The following is an 18922-nucleotide window of genomic DNA, read 5'->3' on the forward strand; positions in this document are numbered from 1 at the left end:
AACAATCGAAATGCCAAACCCTAAAACGCATAGAAGCAAAACACTGAGCGTATATATATTTTTTTTACTGTTGCGTGTGCAGGTTTCAACGGAGGGGTTCGTGTGTCTTTTTGCAAGTGCGAGTGTTAGGATATTTCAACACATAGGAAATAGTTAAGTATAACTTGGTCTAGTATAGAGTTAGGTAAAGTGTGTTTCTTTACTATGTACATTTTGTAACTTACAATCCGACGATCACGATATGTAGTGATCCGACGGTTCATTCTCTTCTCGGTATTACCGACACTTGATCTGTGGCTTAACACCCGATTGGTCCATGATTTCTATTTAAAGAGCATGGAGGGTCATTTGTAGGGTAACCGTCCATGAGAGAAGCTTATGTAAATTTTCATTCTTTTATTAATAAATTGCCTGAAGTGGCCGCGTTGGCTCAGGCCGTGGACTGTTTCCCTCTTTGAGGGTTTTAACCACGTCAAAATACTGGTGTATTGATCTGTGATCTGTTTGTGAGCGATGTCCTTTGGTGTTCTGTCTAAGGAACTTACCCTGTAAATTCCTACATGGTATCAGAGCTATTTGAGGGCCGCATCCGTTGGTGATCCAAATCTAAAGCTGGTAGAACTACATCCGACTGTCGTTTCCTAGATCTACTGTTTCTGACTACTTTCGGGCCGAGAGGATTGCTCTATTGTGTTAGGAGCATCTGTTCCAATGAGGAACCCCTTTCGTTTCACGCGAAAAGGTTTCCAGTAGCCCTAGCTACGTCATTTTTAAGATCTGGAGGTATACAGTGTTTATTTGCAGTTTACAATTATTTTCTCTCTGTTTATTTCGGTTTATTTAGCTTTTTTAATTACCGGATCTATACCTTTCATTTCTGCGTATGCTCTTTGCCCCGCGACTCTGTGCGATCTGGGCAAATCAGAAACAGAAAGGAAGGATTTTTCTCATGTGTATGCTCTTTTCCGCTGCGCCTTAGTGTGATCTCGGAAAATCAGAAACATTGAGGAAAATATTTAGTTTCCGGCTAAAGCTAACTTCGAGCCGCAAGGTTCGTTTTTTTTGTATGTCCGTGTTGGGTTTTGTGTTTTTTGTTTTGTAGGGAAAAAGAGCTTTCTCAAAGTAAGCACGCAGCCCAAAGCTTCAACGACTAAAAAAAAAAAAAACCCCTTCCTCTTTTCCAAAAATTACTAAACTTTTAGTTTAGCTCACTTGGTCCAAAGCTACTTTATGAGAGTAGAGGTCTTGAGTTCAAGTCTTATTTTTGTTGAGCTAATTAGATTAAGTTTGGAAAGGGGGCTGATTTTTTTTATAACATTATCATTCATTTCCGCACATTCCCGCACTTCGTCGACATCTTCATCAAATTTTCTTCAAAAAGCCATAACTTCTTCATCCGGAAGCCGTTTTCAGAGCCGTTTTTTTTGAACCAGCCTAATTTTTCGAGATCTTTCCATTGGAACACTTAGTTTCAGCATCTATAGCTTCAGTTTCTGTTAAAATGGAAAGTCCATGCCAAGTTATTCTTGACAGCACCAACTACTTCCAATGGTGGTCCTACATTGTGGATTTACTTAGAAGTAAAGGTCTCTATAGAATAGCCTCATGCCAAGAAACCAAACCGAAAGATGAAGATAAGACAGCTAAATGGGAAAATAGGCAAGATCAAGCACGTGGGTTGATAGGGATGTCTATTTCTCCCGATCTTAGATTCCATATTGCAGAACATGATACTCTTGAGGAAGCAATGAAATAGATCACTAAAGTTTTTGGAATTAAAAATGAACTTAAAGCTCATCAACTCGAAAATGAGTTGCTTATATTGGACCCCAATAATTTTTCCTGCATTGAAGATTTTTTGTCCAAGTTCAAGACCTTTAGACTTTTCTTGGAAGGTGTTAAGGTTAAGAAAGAAGATAGTAACCTTATCTATTCCATTCTTACTAAGTTGGGACCAGCCTATTCTGTGTTTGTTTCCACCTTCCATTCTACAAGAGAAGCCTTCATTTCTCAAGGACAAGCCTACAAGTCCCCTTCCTTTGATTCCTTTTGTGATTCTTTAATAAGAGAACAAGAAAAACTCTTACACCTTGGTCTTCTTAATCTTGGAAACTCTTCTAAGAAAGCGTTAGCCGCCCAGTAGCAACCAAATTCAAAGAATCCTAAGAAGTTGTATCCTAAAAGGAATGGTCCTAAACCAAACAAGGGTCTTAAGCAATTTCAGCCTCAAAATGAAAAATCATTTCAACAAAATGATAAGACAAATAAAAACAAAGAGAAGAAGACTGATAGACATTGCAACTTTTGTAATCGAGATGGCCACATAGAATCCAAATGCTTTAAGAAGATGGAAGCCTTGGAAGCAGCAATGAAGAAGCATAACATCCATTTGGAGCACTCTTCAACTTCAACTTCATCTTCAGGAATAGCACTTTCTGCATGTGGTTGTCAAGCATCTCGGTCTGGCTATGCACTAAATGTATCTTCTTCTTCTCATTCTCATGAGTGGCTCATTGATTCTGGAGCTTTTTATCACATGGCCAAAAACAAAGCCATGTTTTCTTCTTTAAATGATTGTAACACCAAAAATATATATGTTGGTGATGATAGATCTCTTAGTGTTGTAGGGACTGGAACTGTTCATATAGACAATGGTCAATTTAATGATGTATTATGTGTTCCAACCTTATCCTGCAACCTTCTATCTGTATATTAGATAACTCATTTAGGTGAAGGTAAAATCGTTGAATTTTCACCTCACGATGTTGTAATTAAGGACCTAAGAGATCCTAGACAGATTTTAGCTACTGGCATTGCTGATGATTCTACAAGGTTGTATAAGTTTCACAACTTTGGGTCATCAAATCTTCCCTCGGTATTTGTTGCTCATAACGATGAAGTGAGCAAACTTTGGCATGAGCGATTTGGTCACTTAAACTATCTCTCCCTTTAGAATCTATGTAAAGAAAATATGGTGACAGGTCTTCCAATGGTATCTTGCAGAGATGGTGTTTGTTCCGGATGTGTACTCGGAAAACATCATCGGGATAGTTTTGAAAAACGTGCCTCTTGGCACGCCTCAACCCCTTTACAGCTTGTGCATAGTGATTTATGTGGTCCACTTCCAGTTGTTTCATTCTCTGGCTACAAGTATTTCTTAACTTTCATTGATGATTTCTCCAGACGCACTTGGGTATACTTCTTAAACTCAAGAGTGAAGTATTTAACATGTTCTTGGCCTTTAAGGCCTTGGTTGAAAAACAATCTGGACATCAAATTCTTAAGCTAAGATCTGATAATGGCGGAGAATATGTTAACAACAAATTCATCAACTTTTGCACTAGGAATGGAATTCAAATGCAACATACTGTTCCATATACTCCACAACAAAATGGTGTAGCTGAAAGGAAGAATCGCACCTTAAAAGAAATGGCTAATTGTATGCTTCAATCTAAAGGACTTGGTCTTAATTTTTGGGCAGAAGCAATTAACTGTGCAAATTACATAATAAATCGCACTCCTACTAAGGTTTTAAAGAATATCACTCCAGAAGAAGCATGGAGCTCAATTAAACCAGATGTAAGTCACTTTCGTGTTTTTGGAAGTGAAGCATGAGCCCATATTCCAGATGAGAAGCATAAGGCTTTAGAACCTAAGAGTGAAAAATGTATTTTTGTTGGATATTCTGAAGATGTCAAGGGATATAGACTTATTCCACTTAAGTCCAAAAATGTTATCATTAGAAGAGATGTAAAATTTGCTGAAAATATATCGGCCTACGAGCCTAGTTCGGCGGATGTGCCACCTCTCCCTATCTCTTCTACTTTTGAAAATATTTTTTCTTCAGATGTTGAAAGCGAGGATGACAATCCTCCCCCACCTTCTCAGGATCCTCCTTTAGCTCCTCAGCTTCCAAAATGGGTCCGTGCTACTCGGGATGCAGCAGGTGATCTTGCCGGTGATCCTACAGATCAACGACGTACACGTTCTCAGTTTGATAGAGCCTCTTCTTTACTGGCTCAAGCTTCAGTGAATTATGATCCTGACACCTTTGTAGAAGCTCAAGGCCATCCAGATTGGGAAGCAACTATGAATGAAGAATATCATTCATTATTGGCAAATGATACATGGGATCTTGTTCCTCTACCAAAGGGACGAAAACTTGTTAGATGCAAATGGGTTTCCAGAACCAAGTATGGACCAGATGGGAAAGTTGATAAAATAAAGCTCGTCTTGTTGCTAAGGGTTTTTCACAAGTTGAAGGCATTGACTACACTAAAACCTTCTCCCCTGTTGCCAAAATGAACTCTATCCGCCTTGTTCTTTCCCTTGCTGCTTCTTTCAAATGGGAAGTCCATCAGATGGATGTTAAATCTGCCTTCTTGCATGGGGACTTGCATGAAGAAATCTATATGGAACAACCTATTGGCTTTATACAAACAGACTCCAGCCTTGTATGTCGGCTTAAGAAATCCCTTTATGGTCTCAAGCAAGCTCCTCGAGCTTGGTATGCCAAAATGGATAACTTTCTTTTAGAAACTGGCTTTTCTAGGTGTCATTCTGACAATACTGTCTACACCAAGAAAGTGGGCAAGTCTCTCATCATTCTTGTTCTTTATGTTGATGATCTTATCCTGACTGATAGTGATCCCAAGCTTATAAACCATGTGAAGTGTAGCCTTAAAAGGAAGTTTGAAATGACAGACTTAGGACACTTACGTTATTTTCTTGGTCTTCAAGTCTTGCAATCCAAGGAAGGTATTTCCTTTTCCCAGTCCAAGTATGCTTGTGATATTCTACACCATTTTCACATGGAAGACTGTAAGCCAGCCCCTTCTCCCTTTCAGTCTGGAGTCAAACTTTCAGTCACTTGTACTTCTCTTGAAGTTGATGCTACCTTATATCGTCAACTTGTAGGAAAACTTTTGTATCTAACCCATACTTGTCCTGACCTTTCCTTTGCTGTTGGCCTTGTTGCTCGGTTTATGCAAAACCCACATGAAAGTCATTGGAAAGCAACTAAAAGAACACTTCGTTATGTTCGAGGTACAGTTCAGTTTGGGATTCATTACAGTGCTGAAGCATCTCCTCTATTGGTTGGTTTCAATGATTCCAATTAGGCTGGTGACCCTGATGATCGAAAGTCTACTGCAGGTTATGTGTTCACTCTTGGTTCAGGACCTATTACATGGGTTTGCAAGAAACAAGGTGCCATTTCTCTTTCTTCAGCAGAAGCAGAGTATCGTGGTGCCATAGAAGCTAGTAAGGAAGCCTTGTGGCTTCGTCAGATCCTGTCAGAGTTTGGCTTTTAGCAGCAACATCCGACTACACTTTGGTGTGATAATCAAAGTGCCATTCAACTATGCAAAGATCCAGTCCAACATTAGCGCAACAAACACATTGAACTGCACATGCACTTCATCAGAAAGCTCATTCACGACCATGTTCTTGAAGTGCAATATTGTTCAACAGATGATCAAGTTGCAGACATCTTTACAAAGGCTCTCACAGAGGCAAAGTTTACTAAACTTCGATTTATGGTTGGAGTTCAGGAAGTTGTCACTAAGGGGGGATAGGCTCTAGTGCCTCCTTCCTTCTCTTATTGTGTCATATTTGTAAATCCTTCAATCCTATCCCAAGTTGTTCTTAAGGGGGGATGTTAGGATATTCCGACACATAGGAAATAGTTAAGTATAACTTGGTCTAGTAAAGAGTTAGGTAAAGTGTGTTTCTTTACTATGTACATTTTGTAACTTACAATCCGACGGTCACGATATGTAGTGATCCGACGGTTCATTCTCTCCTCGGTATTACCGACACTTGATCCGTGGCTTAACACCTGATTGGTCCATGATCTCTATTTAAAGAGCATGAAGGGTCATTTGTAGGGTAACCGTCCATGAGAGAAGCTTATGTAAATTTTCATTCTTTTATTAATAAATTGCCTGAAGTGGTCGCGTTGGCTCAGGCCGTGGACTGTTTCCCTCTTTGAGGGTTTTAACCACGTCAAAATACTGGTTTAGACTTTAGACTTAGGAACCCCATTAAAAATACTGGTTTTCCTAAGTTTAGACTTAGGAACCCCATTAAAAATATTAATTATTTTAATAACTCATAATCTGGGTGGAATTTCTCCAATTGATTTCTGGGTCTTGGAGATCTCATGTATTCTAGCCCCTTCACAAAATTTCGGAACTAGAGCACATCCGATGCTACCCATAATCAACATTCCCTCTTAGCGAGGAATGTGCTCTAGCAATACTTCCTAATAGAAGCATCACACTGATCCACTGCATCGGTCCTCTGTGTTGTTGATGCTTGGCCTACTGCGCTTCATCCACTGCATTGTTGCAAACTGTACTACTACCCATGACACTGGCACTGTCACTGCTACATCTATACTGCTACTGCTTGTCCATATGCTGCATCATGCTGCCCATAGCACTGCCACTACTAACTGCTGCACTGCAACTCAATTGCTGAGAAGTAAGCAACTGAAAAATCACCCAAAACTTACATGCTGGTCAGTTTGGATGCCTCGTGATGCTGAAGCTACCTCTGCTGCTAATCTGTGCTGACCCTCTGCTGCTACTGTGCTACTGCAATCTGCTCTTTGCCTCTCGCACTGCTGCAACCTCCTCTGTGCTGCTTCAGACTCTGGCACTCTAGCTTTGCCACTGTTGCTCCATCACCCCTCACACCAACTGACTCCTGTCATTATGCTACTTTCGTTAAGGGCTCCCGTAGCCATATGTGATCTTTGGCACCTCAAGGATCCTGCCCTTGTGTAGTCCTCCCGACTACAACTCAACTGCCCATAGCATTGCCACTGCTAATTGCTGCACTGCAACTCAGTTGCTGAGAAGTAAGCAACTGAAAAATCACCCAAAACTTACGTGCTGGTCAGTTTGGATGCCTCGTGATGCTGAAGCTACCTCCGCTGCTAATTTGTGCTGACCCTCTACTACTATTGTGTTGTTGCAATCTGCTCTGTGCCTCTCGCACTGCTGCAACCTCCTCTGCGCTGCTTCAGACTCTGGCACTCTAGCTCTGCCACTGTTGCTCCATCATTCCTCACACCAACTGACTCTGGTCATTGTGCGACTATCATTAAGGGCTCCCGTAGCCATATGTGATCCAAGAGTTTGGGCACCTCAAGGATCCTGCCCTTGTGTAGTTCTCCTGACTACAACTCAATGTCGCCCCACCTCTTCTCCAAAGGTGCATGAGCACTCATGGCACAATCATCGTCGTCATCCTCCTTTTCAGCTTTCGCTGGAGCAACCTTCGAGTGAGACTTCTCTTCCTTGCCCTTCTTCCAAGGGCATTGAGTGGCGAAATGTCCTAGTTCTCCACACCTAAAGCATTGGACTTTGGTTATGTGTTTCTTTTTCCTCTTCTACTGCCTGGGCTGTCCCGCTGATGCGAGAGTTGCATCCTCCTCTTCTTCTTTATTGACTCTGACTCCTTTGCGGCTACCTCCTTCCTTGGTTAATTGCCTGATCTATTCATGTCGAAGAGCTGCCCACATCTCCTCCCAACTGGGGAGAGAAGCCCTGCCCAAGATGCTCTGGACAAAGGTCTCCCAATCTTCAGTGACTGCATTCAGGGCAGTCCTGACCATGAACTCAGGATTTGGTGTAGACCCCATGGAAGTCAGCTAGTCTTGAATCCCTTGCAACCTGAGAAGGAAGGGATCAATTTCTTCTCCCTTCTGCATTTGATACTGTCTCAGCTGGTTCCCAAGCAACATCTTTCGTTGAATGGAAGTTCCCTCATACAAGGTGGTCAATGCGTCCCACATTACCCTTACTGTTTCCTTTTCAGCAATAAGTGGGATCAGATGATCCTTGACCCCGTCCAAGATCATGCACTTCGCCTTCGCTTGAGCCTCCTTGTATTTATTGAGAGGATCAGCATCGACCGATACAACCACCACTTTCGAGGCATAATCCTTGATACGATTCTTGTCTAAGACTGCTAGGATCCTGACCTTCCAGATGACAAAGTTGGATGCTCCATCCAATTTGTCCTGATCCCTCAGTCCAGTGACTGCCATCTCTGCTCAAATAAGTGTAGAACAGGTTCTCTTCTCCCTCTCTTACTGCTGCCCCAACAAGACTTGGATTTGAATTTCTTTGGCGCTAGAAATCCTCTAAGGAACAAGTTCTTTCTAGACTCCCTCTAAGTCTTGATTTCCTTCATGGAAATCCTCCCGCCAAATAAAGTCGAATCACCCTTTTCCGATCCTCCTTTGCTGCTGATCAGCAACCCAGATCTAGATTTCTTTGGCAAGAAATCTGTTAAGGCATTGACTCCCTCTACCTTGGTTCAGTCTCCTTAGACACTGTTCTGTACCAGCAACAACATTGTCCCACCAACACTTAAGATCTAATCCACACTGCTCCCTCTGCCCCAGCAACTGAAGAATCTGAGCTCCTCAGGCTCTGCGTAGTCGCTGTGTGATCTATATTAACTCCTCTTGGCCATTATGTCACTCCTTATTGGCTCAAAAAGATGACGTGGCTTTGCGTGAGCCTTTTCTGCCGTTCTCTGCTTTTGTGTTGGCCTAGATAGCTGACGCAATTACTACATGGGTTCCTCCCAGCTACTGCGTCACCCTCACTTGGCTCAGAAAGCTGACGCAGGCACTGGATGAGCCTCTGTGCCACCTCTTCTGCACTGTGTCATTCTCCCTCTGCGTCTCTGGCTCTAGAACAACGCTGTCACTTGGGACAACTGCCTCTCTGCAACAGATTTGCTGGATCTCCCGACTGATGGCTTTAGTGTCCTATGATCTGCAATGCTCTGATACTATGTGAAAGTTTCGGAATCTATACAAACATAAATCCTACTGCAGTCACTGGTTTATCATCTCCTACTTGTTATTTCATTCAACAAGTTATTTAATTTTAAACAATGATGAAAAACACTACTGCAGACTACACTGACATACAGATCATAAACTGAAACAATAGATGAGACAAACACACAAGGGACACCATTATTTTTGGACAACACGTCCCTGGAAAAACCCAATGCGGGAAAACTGATGCAGTAGATAGAGGGTTTGTATTATTAAGCAAGCAAAATCTAAGTACAACAGGTTGCCTCTCACACCGATTAACCTTTCAGAGAAATCTCGGCAGCAAGAAATACATACGAGGCTGTACCTTGTTCTCCAAGTCACAATTGATCCACTGAGTGGCCTGACTTCAGCAAACACTGCGAAATCCCAACGCAATCACTGCTTGGGCCAGCGTCTTGCCTCTAGGAGACTGCGTCACCCCTTCTGCTGGATCGATTTACTGGAGGAAGACTATTGTTCAGCCCTTCCGGCTCAGAACCTCGCTTCTCCAGCAAAATCTCGAACTTTTGACAAATATCCTGCACTGCCACTGCAAGAGACCCTCTTGGCCTGCATCAGCACTGCGTGAGCCCCTTCCTAGGCCGCATAGGCCTCTGTGCTGCCTCTTTGATGCTACTACTGCCTCTCTGCTTGCTACTCGTTGGCTCAGAACTCCTCTCTGATCCAAATCTCTACTTCTACCCCTCTCACTGCAACTTAGATCACTAGTTCGATTTTCTCAGCAAACCACGCCCCAGAAAAATCGAATTGATTTGATCAACTTGGTGTATCTCCAACTGACCCTCAAGCCTCCTCTTATACTTTTCCTGTTGATGAATCAACGACCGAGATTAAGTCCCTAATCAACAGCTGAAATCATTAATACCCATTAATATTTTTATTTTCCTAAGTTTAGACTTAGGAATCCCATTAAAAATATTAATTATTTTAATAACTCACAATTTGGGTGGAATTTCTCCAAACGATTTCTGGGTCTTGGAGATCTCATGTATTCTAGCCCCTCCACAAAATTTTGGAGCTAGAGCACATCCGATGCTACCCAAAATCATCATCTAGTAGGATTTAAGTTTAAACTTTAAAGAGTGAGGACTTAGGCCATGGTGATAGTGGGCCTTTGTCCTGTGTGTCGGATGAGCAAGCTTGTACAAATCTTGAACAATCCTAACTAACATGATTAGTAACAAGCAAAAATAATTTTCTTTCTTCTTAGGGAGGTTTTAACTCTCAAAGGATATTGATACTGTTATTTGCAAACCTAGCACCTCCCTAGCATATTACAGATCTATTGATTAATTACACAACTAGGTTCATTAACATAATAAATTTAGAGGAAGCAAAATATACCAGTCTCAATCAAAAAATAAATGACACAACAGATTCTGACCATTCAAATAAGTTCATTTAATTTCTTTAGAACTTACTTGGGCTCCTATCTAGGGATAATGGACCAATTGAGGAAATATATACAACTGGATTTGATCTAGCTGATTAAACACTCCTTCGCTGATTTGGATCTCCCTGTCATCCCCTTCCTCAAACCCATCACATTGGAGTATTACACTCGTTAAATGTAGTTCTAAATCTTGTGCCATTGTATTGTGTGTCTTCTCCCTGTCCTTGGCCTTTTTTTTATAACTTTTGTTTGAGCTAAATCCCTAACCCTTATCTCGAAATTGATTGATGGTTGAGAATAAATCTAGCATCACTTGAGATCAAGTGTTGAGATTACAACATAATCACTAAAGTAATTAATTTAGTTTTCCTAAGTTTACTTCAGCTCAATAAGCAAGCATGACAATTATGTGCTTTTCCTGAGTTGAACTTAGGCTAAGTTACAATCGCAACATGCTCACAGTTGAGCAAGTGTCTAAGGAGATCTTGGGCAAATTCAGCACACCTAGACATTTAGGCTTGTATGGAAGTACTTGCCTGAGCTCCAAACATCAGCACTCCCTCTTAGTGAGGGAGGTATTTCTGGCACCTGGCATTGACTTTGATCTTAGAACCGCATCTGCTACCATTGCTGCTTCATTTGAACTGGAAGCCTTTCCTACCACCTAGTTTAGAAACATCCTTGAAGTCCTTCTTGTCTTGGCCTAGTTCCTAGAAGCTTCTTGGTCCTAAACATCCTGTAAGGTCATCTCATACCAAGAGCCCTTTTTGATAATCTTGGAGGAATCTTTGGACTACTTCTCCCCACCTGAACTTGAAGGATGATTCCCTCTGAGCTACTCAACCTTCAGATCTTCTTGGTCATTATCCTTTATCAATACTCTGCTTCTACTTGTAGCATCTATGTTAAGTACTTCTAGCACCCATAAGAACCTTTGCTAGTTTATAGATCTACAAAGATATTTTCTCATGGATCTATCTTGGTCCTTTGAGACATCCACTAAATCTACTACCATACCCTTTATTGGTATGGTTCTCTCTCTCCCTTTGAGGTTTGACCTTTGGTTACTGGTAGTCTTGTTAGAAGATCCCCTGCCGAGTGACTTCTTGCACCCAACACGAGGTTGTTACCTGGCCTATTGCAAACTTCCCTGTGGGATCGCTGGTGTCACGTATGCACTAACAACTCCTCTGTGGGCTCGTGACTCTACCTTGCCAAGCCATTTCGAGCTCGTTGCTATCCCTAGTGGCTCTCCTTGCCTCGACCTTTCTCTACATCACCCGCAACTGATCTGTGGCCTCACGCACTTGCACCTGCATCTTTGGCTGACGCCTTGCCCGACTGCTGTCTCGTGTCATTGAATCCGCCTTTTGCCCACCTTCGTGCCTGCTATGCTGGTGACTCATAATGATTGGCCTTGACCCCCTTAGAGAGCCTTTGGGCAACCTTGATCATGTCCATTGGTTGCTTCGATGATCCTTGCGAACAACAACCTCTTGTCACAGGTTGGTTGTTAGCCTTATCTCTCTTCAAAACCTTTCTTCAACATTCTGTTTTTAGCCGCTATTGTAACTCATTGCTCTTGGTGTTGACCCTCATTGTCTCGATTGGTTGGTAGTTGTGTTGACTGTTGGCTACAATGGTGTTCCTCTATCTGCGGCTCGACCATGAGGGAGAGGAATCAATGAGGGGATGGGCATATCTTTCTGGGACAGGGCAAGTATACAATTAATATTTTGAGGAGATTCAAGATGGAGGGTTTCAAGCCTATGGCTACACTGATGATGACCATCTTCTAGAAGCTGAGCACTTGTGAGGGAGAGTTGGTGGATCCTACTTTGTATTGTCAACTCATTGGTTCCTTGCTGTATCTAGTCAACAGTAGGCCAAACTTGTGTTTTGTTGTTAACACTCTTAGTCAGTATCAGGTGGAGCCAAGGAGAGTGCATTGGATTGCAGCAAAACATGTGCTCAGATACTTGCAGGGTGTGAAATTTCCTTAATTGCAACAACCATAAATTAATCTTCTAACTTATGCATTTTATTTGTCTTCAGAAATTAACACGACGAATAATGATTAATTCACTATTGCAATCTTCACAAATAAAAATTCAGGAACTGAGAAAATAATGCACACACAAAATTATGGAAACCAAGATTTTTGGACAATAGTCCTTAGAAAATCCCTAATGTGGGGAAAACCAATTCAGTAGATGAGGGTTTTATTATTATTCTTCAGCAATTTGAGAAATACAACTGCTTGCTTGATACTGGCAAAGCTCAGACATGCAATTTTATCCACTAGAAAAATATTCTGGAAACACAAGTTTCCTTTGCAAAAATAACTCGGCCTCTTCCCAGCATATGTGCACTCCTAGCAATTTGCACTGCTGACTAGAAATGTGCATTGTATTCTCTCGGGAATTCACTCAGCGTATGGAAATAACTTCCTACAAATGAAACTGCCTCTAGCACTTTTCTTGACCTTCTCGCTCTGCCTTCGGGCAATAGATCTGACACATTGAAACGGGCTCTTGTCTGCAACTTGCACTGGGTAATTGGCTAACTCATACCATTGATTCAACCTCCCTTTCTGCAGATAAAATCGAAATCCTTTCTGCCTCTTGAAACTAGAAATCACCGTGGAAATCTTCTTTGAAATTCTTCTCCCAAATTCTCTATTAAAACCTTGCTGCTGGTGTCTCCCTCTGCTTTAACAATGCCCTTGCTAATCACTACAATTGGGTAAGTCGAACTACTCATGTGTCTTCTCCAAGCCCCATCGACTTGCTTTTATAATATCTTGTTGAATAACCAATGACCATGATCAAATCACAATCGATTGCTAAGATCATCTTGATGCCATCAAGTGACTTTTCCAGAAGTCTCTAGAACAAAATTGATTTTCCTCAATTAATCTAATTTAATTAACCAGTTTTCCTAAGTTAAACTTAGGGAAATAATTAATAATTGGCTAATTAATATAATTGAGGTGTTTTCGGACGAAACCGTTTCTGGGTATTAGATGTTAAAATTTGGGTACCAGAGGACAAGTGGTTCCCCAAGGCTTTGATCTTTGGCCTAGGGAAAAGTGTCCAAATTTATTTGTACTTTTCTCTTAAAGTGACTTTATAAGTGGTAAAGTCAATTTAATTTAAAAGTGACTTTATAAGTGGTAAAGTTACATTCTAATTTAAAGGAGACTTTATTACAGTCAATGAAGAATTAGAAAGTGAAAAAGTGACTATGGAAATAAAAGGCTAAGTGGGTTTTTATTTAAGTGGGTGAGTTAAAAAATAGAAAGTGAGAATTAAATGCACATTTATTCTCATCCCTAGATCTAAATTAATCTCAGCCACTAGATCTTAGGGTAACCCAAAAGGTCATTTAGAGAGTAAAAAGAGAAGAGAAGGAAAAAATATCAATTCATTTTTTCATGAGCATTTTGAGAGAAAGAGAAGAAAAAGCAAGGAGAAAATTTTTGAGCAGTGAGGAAGTGAAGGAGAGCAGCAAGAAGACATTTCAGCAAATATGGGCAGCAACATTTATTGGCACACTTCCCAAGGAAAAATTGTACAATAGGAGAAAGGCACAGAAATCGAGGAAGAGGGACAACATCAAGGGCACAAATTTCGAGGTGGGTTTTGGGCATGATTTTCGAAGCATTTGTATTGCTGAAATCCATACGGTCCGTACAATCCATATCGTAGGTTCTGGGCACAATTTTAAGGCAGGTCGTACAACATTTAATGCTGTTTTATTGCTGGAAAAATTTCTGTTTTGGAAGTTCGCTGATTGGCACGATTTTCGAGGCAGAGTTCAAGTATAGAAATCGAGATAAGTTGTAAATTGTGGTTGTTGGAATTTTTACTATGTATTTCAGTTTCTCTGTAAAAGCATTTTTTAGAAATAAAGAAGAGCTCTCAAACTGGTTTTCCCCAAGAGTTGTAGGGGGGTTTTCCAGGGTCACATTGACCAAAATCACTGTGTTATTTTTTGTGTGTTGTTGTCATAATTTTGTTGTGTTTTATTTCTGCAATTTCAGCAGTTGTGAAATCTCTAAATTTGTGTTTTTAGAAAATACTGTCATTTCCAGATTTTAGAATTTTTATCATGCTTAGATTTAAAACTAAATGCATGGAGTGATAAGGAAAACTGATAACCGGAGTGGGGGATGAAATTCTTCATTGGAGAAAATTTGTTCCTTAGCCTCATAGACACCATAGAGACTAGAACACCTGTCCGCTGCTACCAAAAACTAACATAGGGGACAATGGATTATGTGCTGGATTATTTGCGAAGAGATGGAGTGCACCTGATTGGCTACATGGATTTAGATTGGGCAGGCAGTGTAGTGGACCGACAGAGCACTTCCGAATTTTGCCTTAGTTTGTGCTCGACAGTTGTGTCATGGTTCAACCAGAAACAGTAGTCAGTGGCACTGAGTTCTACAGAGGTAGAATACATGGCAGCTAGTCAGGCGAGTTGTGAGGCCATATGGCTTCGCAAGTTGTTGGTGAGTTTGTTTGGACAACAATTGGAGCCCACTATGATATAATGTGATAATCAGAGTTGCATCAAACTCTCGGATAATCTAGTATTTCATAAATGGTCCAAACGTATTGACATCAGATACCATTTCACCCGAGATCATGTCTAGAGACTATGATACTGGGATACATTTCCATTGATGAGCAAGTTGTAGACATTCTCATGAAGTCCCTTATGAAGGGAAAATTTATATTTTTCAGGGACAAAATGGGAGTGGTGAAGAACACTTTCCTATCTAAGAGGGAGTGTTAGAAATTAGCTAGGAAAAGTGTTTTCCACATAGGCTTGGAGCTAGCATGTGGGAAATTTTCCTAAAGTGACTTGGGATTTAATTTAACTTTATGAGATATAAAGTTAATGAGAAAAAGTGCACTTTATTAATGTCAATGAGAGATTAAAACACAACCATTGGATCAAGAGGGCCTAAGATTAAATCTTAGCCCTTGATCTTGGAGGCTAGGTGGAAGGTCAAAGGACACCCTCTTTTGTCTTTATAGTGGCACAAATCCCAAGGAGAAGCTCCATTCTATTTGTTGAGTGAGAGACTCATGTGAAGGGAGAAGGTCGAGCTGAAGGAAGGAGGATGAGTTGCTGAGTATAGCAGTCAAGTGGCATGAATTTCAAGACAAGAGTGCTGGCATGAATCCCAAGGCAGTGTGAGAATTAATTGTGGACCGTATAACAGAGAAAAGGCAGTCCATACAATAGTCTAGAGGCACGAAAATTGAGGCTGAGAAGGGGCACGAATTTCTGAGTGAGTGTTGTACCATACAATAGTTGTTTGCACTCTTTCCAAGACAAATTTGGTGCTGATTTTGTCTGTACTATTTGCACAGGCTGTACAATTTGGACAACCGTGGGCACACAATTTGAGGCAGGCCATACAGTGGATTTAGGGGTTGTTTTGTGGCTCAAAAATTGAGATAAGTCTGTAATTTTATTGCCAGGTTAATTCTGCTGTGTAAATTCTGATTGCTGAAGCATAATAATAAAATCTTCCCTCTCCCAAACTAGTTTTCCCTCCGGGGGCTTTTCCAGGGACTATTGTCCAGAAAATTATGAGTACAAATTTTATGTTTGCTGAGTTATTTGCTGATTTAAAAGTTCAGATTTTTCATCTATGTTGCTGTTCATAAAAATCAGAATTCAATTTGCTGAGTGAATGCAATTTTCTGAGTATATTTTTTATTGGAATTGCAACCTGAGTGTTGACAAAGTGTTTGACGAAAGTTCTACAAGTGAAATTTGAATTATAGTGAACTTTCTGAGTGGTTTTCTTACACCATTTAGGTTACTTAATCCCTAAGATCTATTGGGGAAACCTCCCTCGTGGGAATTGTATCCAACTACAGAAAGCAGGGGAGTAGTTGCTGAGGTGACTGGTAATTCTCTCATTGTTGCTGTCAATCTAAATTGCTTAGTGAGGCTTTGCAATGCGGTGCTTGATTTTGCAGTAACATGTCCTTACAAAATTGAAGGTGTTTTAAGTACTAGTTCTTTGTACCTCAATCACTTCGATGGAGAGAAGCTGCAGTTGCTTGTGAACGGGAAAATATTAGAGTTGTTCTTCCATGATAACATTTGATGCCATGGAGCATTTGGTTAAATTAGAATAGGGTGAACAAGCTCTCTATTATGAGTAGTAGGATTGCTTTTCATCATTTTAGTTATGTATTCATTGTCATTAATTTTCCTTTGTTCATGTCATATTTTGATGTGATTGGTATCCATGCACTTTCCTTCTATGATTTTATATTATATGGGTTGGGATGAAATACTAGTGTCTTCACTCCTCTCTAGGATTTGACCTATATTTTGTGAGATGTTTGCATCTTATTAGGTATGCAAGTACTTGTCATGAATTCTAACATAGAGTATATATTCTTGAGTTCGAGCTAGTTGTTACCCTTCAAATTGCACGAGGGTAATCCAGTTGCATAGTTGTCCGAACATTAGAGTTGATCTATTTGCATGTCCTTTTTTGGACAGATGTTAGAGCTTGATGACCCATGATTAGTTTTGCTTGCATGAGTTCAGAGAGTTATCAGTGTGACAAGATGAACCGATGTTGTGATGATGTATATATAGATTAGCTATATCATTTTTTTGACTAGACCATGCTTCTAGGACTACAAAATGTGTAATTTTTCTTTCTTTTTCTTACTAAGTGGTTCATTGGACTCTTGTGGTTGGTCATGGCTTGTCCTTCTTGGTTCCATTTCAAGGCTTCTCCTACCCTTATGGCATGTTCTAACCATCGCATTATGCCAATTTTTTGGTTGAGGTGGGTGCATGAGATCTTGGGATGAATCTATCGGGACACGTATCCTAGAGTTCCCGAATTTTTTTCACTTTATCTCTTTGTAAAGTTGTGCTATTTTAAATGCTATATACCTAGAGAAAAATAGTTTTAACCACCTGTTCAAATCTAAAAATTATCTTCAAGTACACCATAAAAACTAGATTTGATTCATAGTTTCAATTTGCATATGAATGTCTATCTTTCATTGGATCTAATTGGTTTATGTTTATATTCATTTGTTGCTGGAATTCACTTGTCTGTAGCATCACATTATCATATCATTTACTAAATTCTCTTACTTCACAAGTCTTATCTTTACTTGGATTTGGTTCACATGTTCATATTGTTAAGTATAAATCTGAATATTACATCTCCTTTAATCATAGATCTGATTTGCTCTTAAGTCTAGGGATCTCATTTTGATATATTTTTCAAGACATAGTTTGCTTTTATCATTCAATATCTAGGGATACCCCACTTGGCCTTAAGAACTGGCCAAAAGTGAGAAGATTTGTGCTAAGGTGACAGTGGCACTTCTCTTAGGCTTACCTCAAGGTTGCATTTGTGGATTGGGACTTTTTCGACTTACATGTGAGTTGAAGAGGTAGCAGAACCAATATTTAATCCACAATTACCCTTACAAATCTGAGTGTTGATTTCTAGTACATGTTCATGGATATCATTTAGGGGATTTTCTTCGTAGGAAATTCGTAGGGTTTATTTTAGGTATGGAAAAAGTGCATTTAATGAAGAAATTAACTATATACAAGCGTATTTTTTTAATATGTGGTTAAGTGGAAGAAGGTTGAACATTTGGAGAAATTTCTCCATGCATATTCTATTTTCACTCTAAAAAGGATCTCTATATTTGGAGACTACTGTTCTTACTTTCTTTCTATTCTCTATTTTACCTAGTCTTACTTCTTCTATACGAGCATGGAGAAGGAAACTAGCTAGTTATTTTTTGAGTTGTTGAGCGCTAGAGCTTGTGACCTTTTTCTTTTTCTTTTCTCCATTGCTTATTCTTTTTGAAGAAAGTGAGGTTGAGAGCTAGCATAGAGTTTTTGTGACAGTGGAGTTTTCTTTGTTGAATCATGATTGTACTTGTCCCATTTAGCAGAGTTGTCTTGTATCTTGAATTCCTTGTATTCGGACTTGTCAAGGCTTTGTCCGCCCTACAACCCTTGGTAATTAAGAAATTTAGCATTTTTTGGTGACTATTACATGTGTTTTATGTGTAAGACTTCTATATTCCTTAGACTTTGACATGATTTCAATGTTGGCTTCAATAGAACTTTAGTAGGATTCTGATTGTTCTGCTTTTTCTGCTTTCTTCTTCTATCTGTTTTGACTCCATTAAAGGCACTAGTTCATTGATTAATAATACTTGATTCTTCGTATGAAAACAATCTATCAAATTTACATTGAAAATTGTGCATCCTAGGCATTTTAGAGATATAAGTAGGCATTTAAGATCATTTTAATTCAGTTTTTTTGTTAGATTACAGCAAGATTAGTTTGCTGTAATTTTGTTTTTTAGCAGAATAATTGAGAGAAATTTCAGCATTTGTTAGTCTAGAATTTCAGTGGCTTGGATGTGAAACATTTAGATAAAATTGTGCATTGTTTTCCGTGCATTTGAAAAAGTTATTAGGTCATTTTCTGCTTGCTGTTTTTTCATTATTATTAGCAAAATTATCCAGGACAGCACGATTTTATTTCTGTTTGAGTGTTAATAATCACTTTTTAATTTTTAGTTGACTCCTAAAGACACCTAGGGATTCCCCTCTGTTGTTAGCAAAACACT

The 18922-nt window shown here is 39.9% G+C and overlaps 1 protein-coding gene across 1 annotated transcript in view; it reads left to right on the plus strand.

Annotated features, from left to right (window-relative positions):
- LOC149266304 (lipid-binding serum glycoprotein family protein) overlaps positions 1-18922 on the plus strand; it is a 209913-nt gene that overhangs the window by 150699 nt on the left and 40292 nt on the right. The gene's annotated exons all lie outside the window — the stretch shown is intronic.

The sequence above is a fragment of the Pinus tabuliformis genome, chromosome 6, assembly GCF_031772625.1.
Source record: "Pinus tabuliformis cultivar Carrire ecotype Pingquan chromosome 6, CPIR1, whole genome shotgun sequence".
NCBI classification, from domain to species: Eukaryota; Viridiplantae; Streptophyta; class Pinopsida; order Pinales; family Pinaceae; genus Pinus; species Pinus tabuliformis.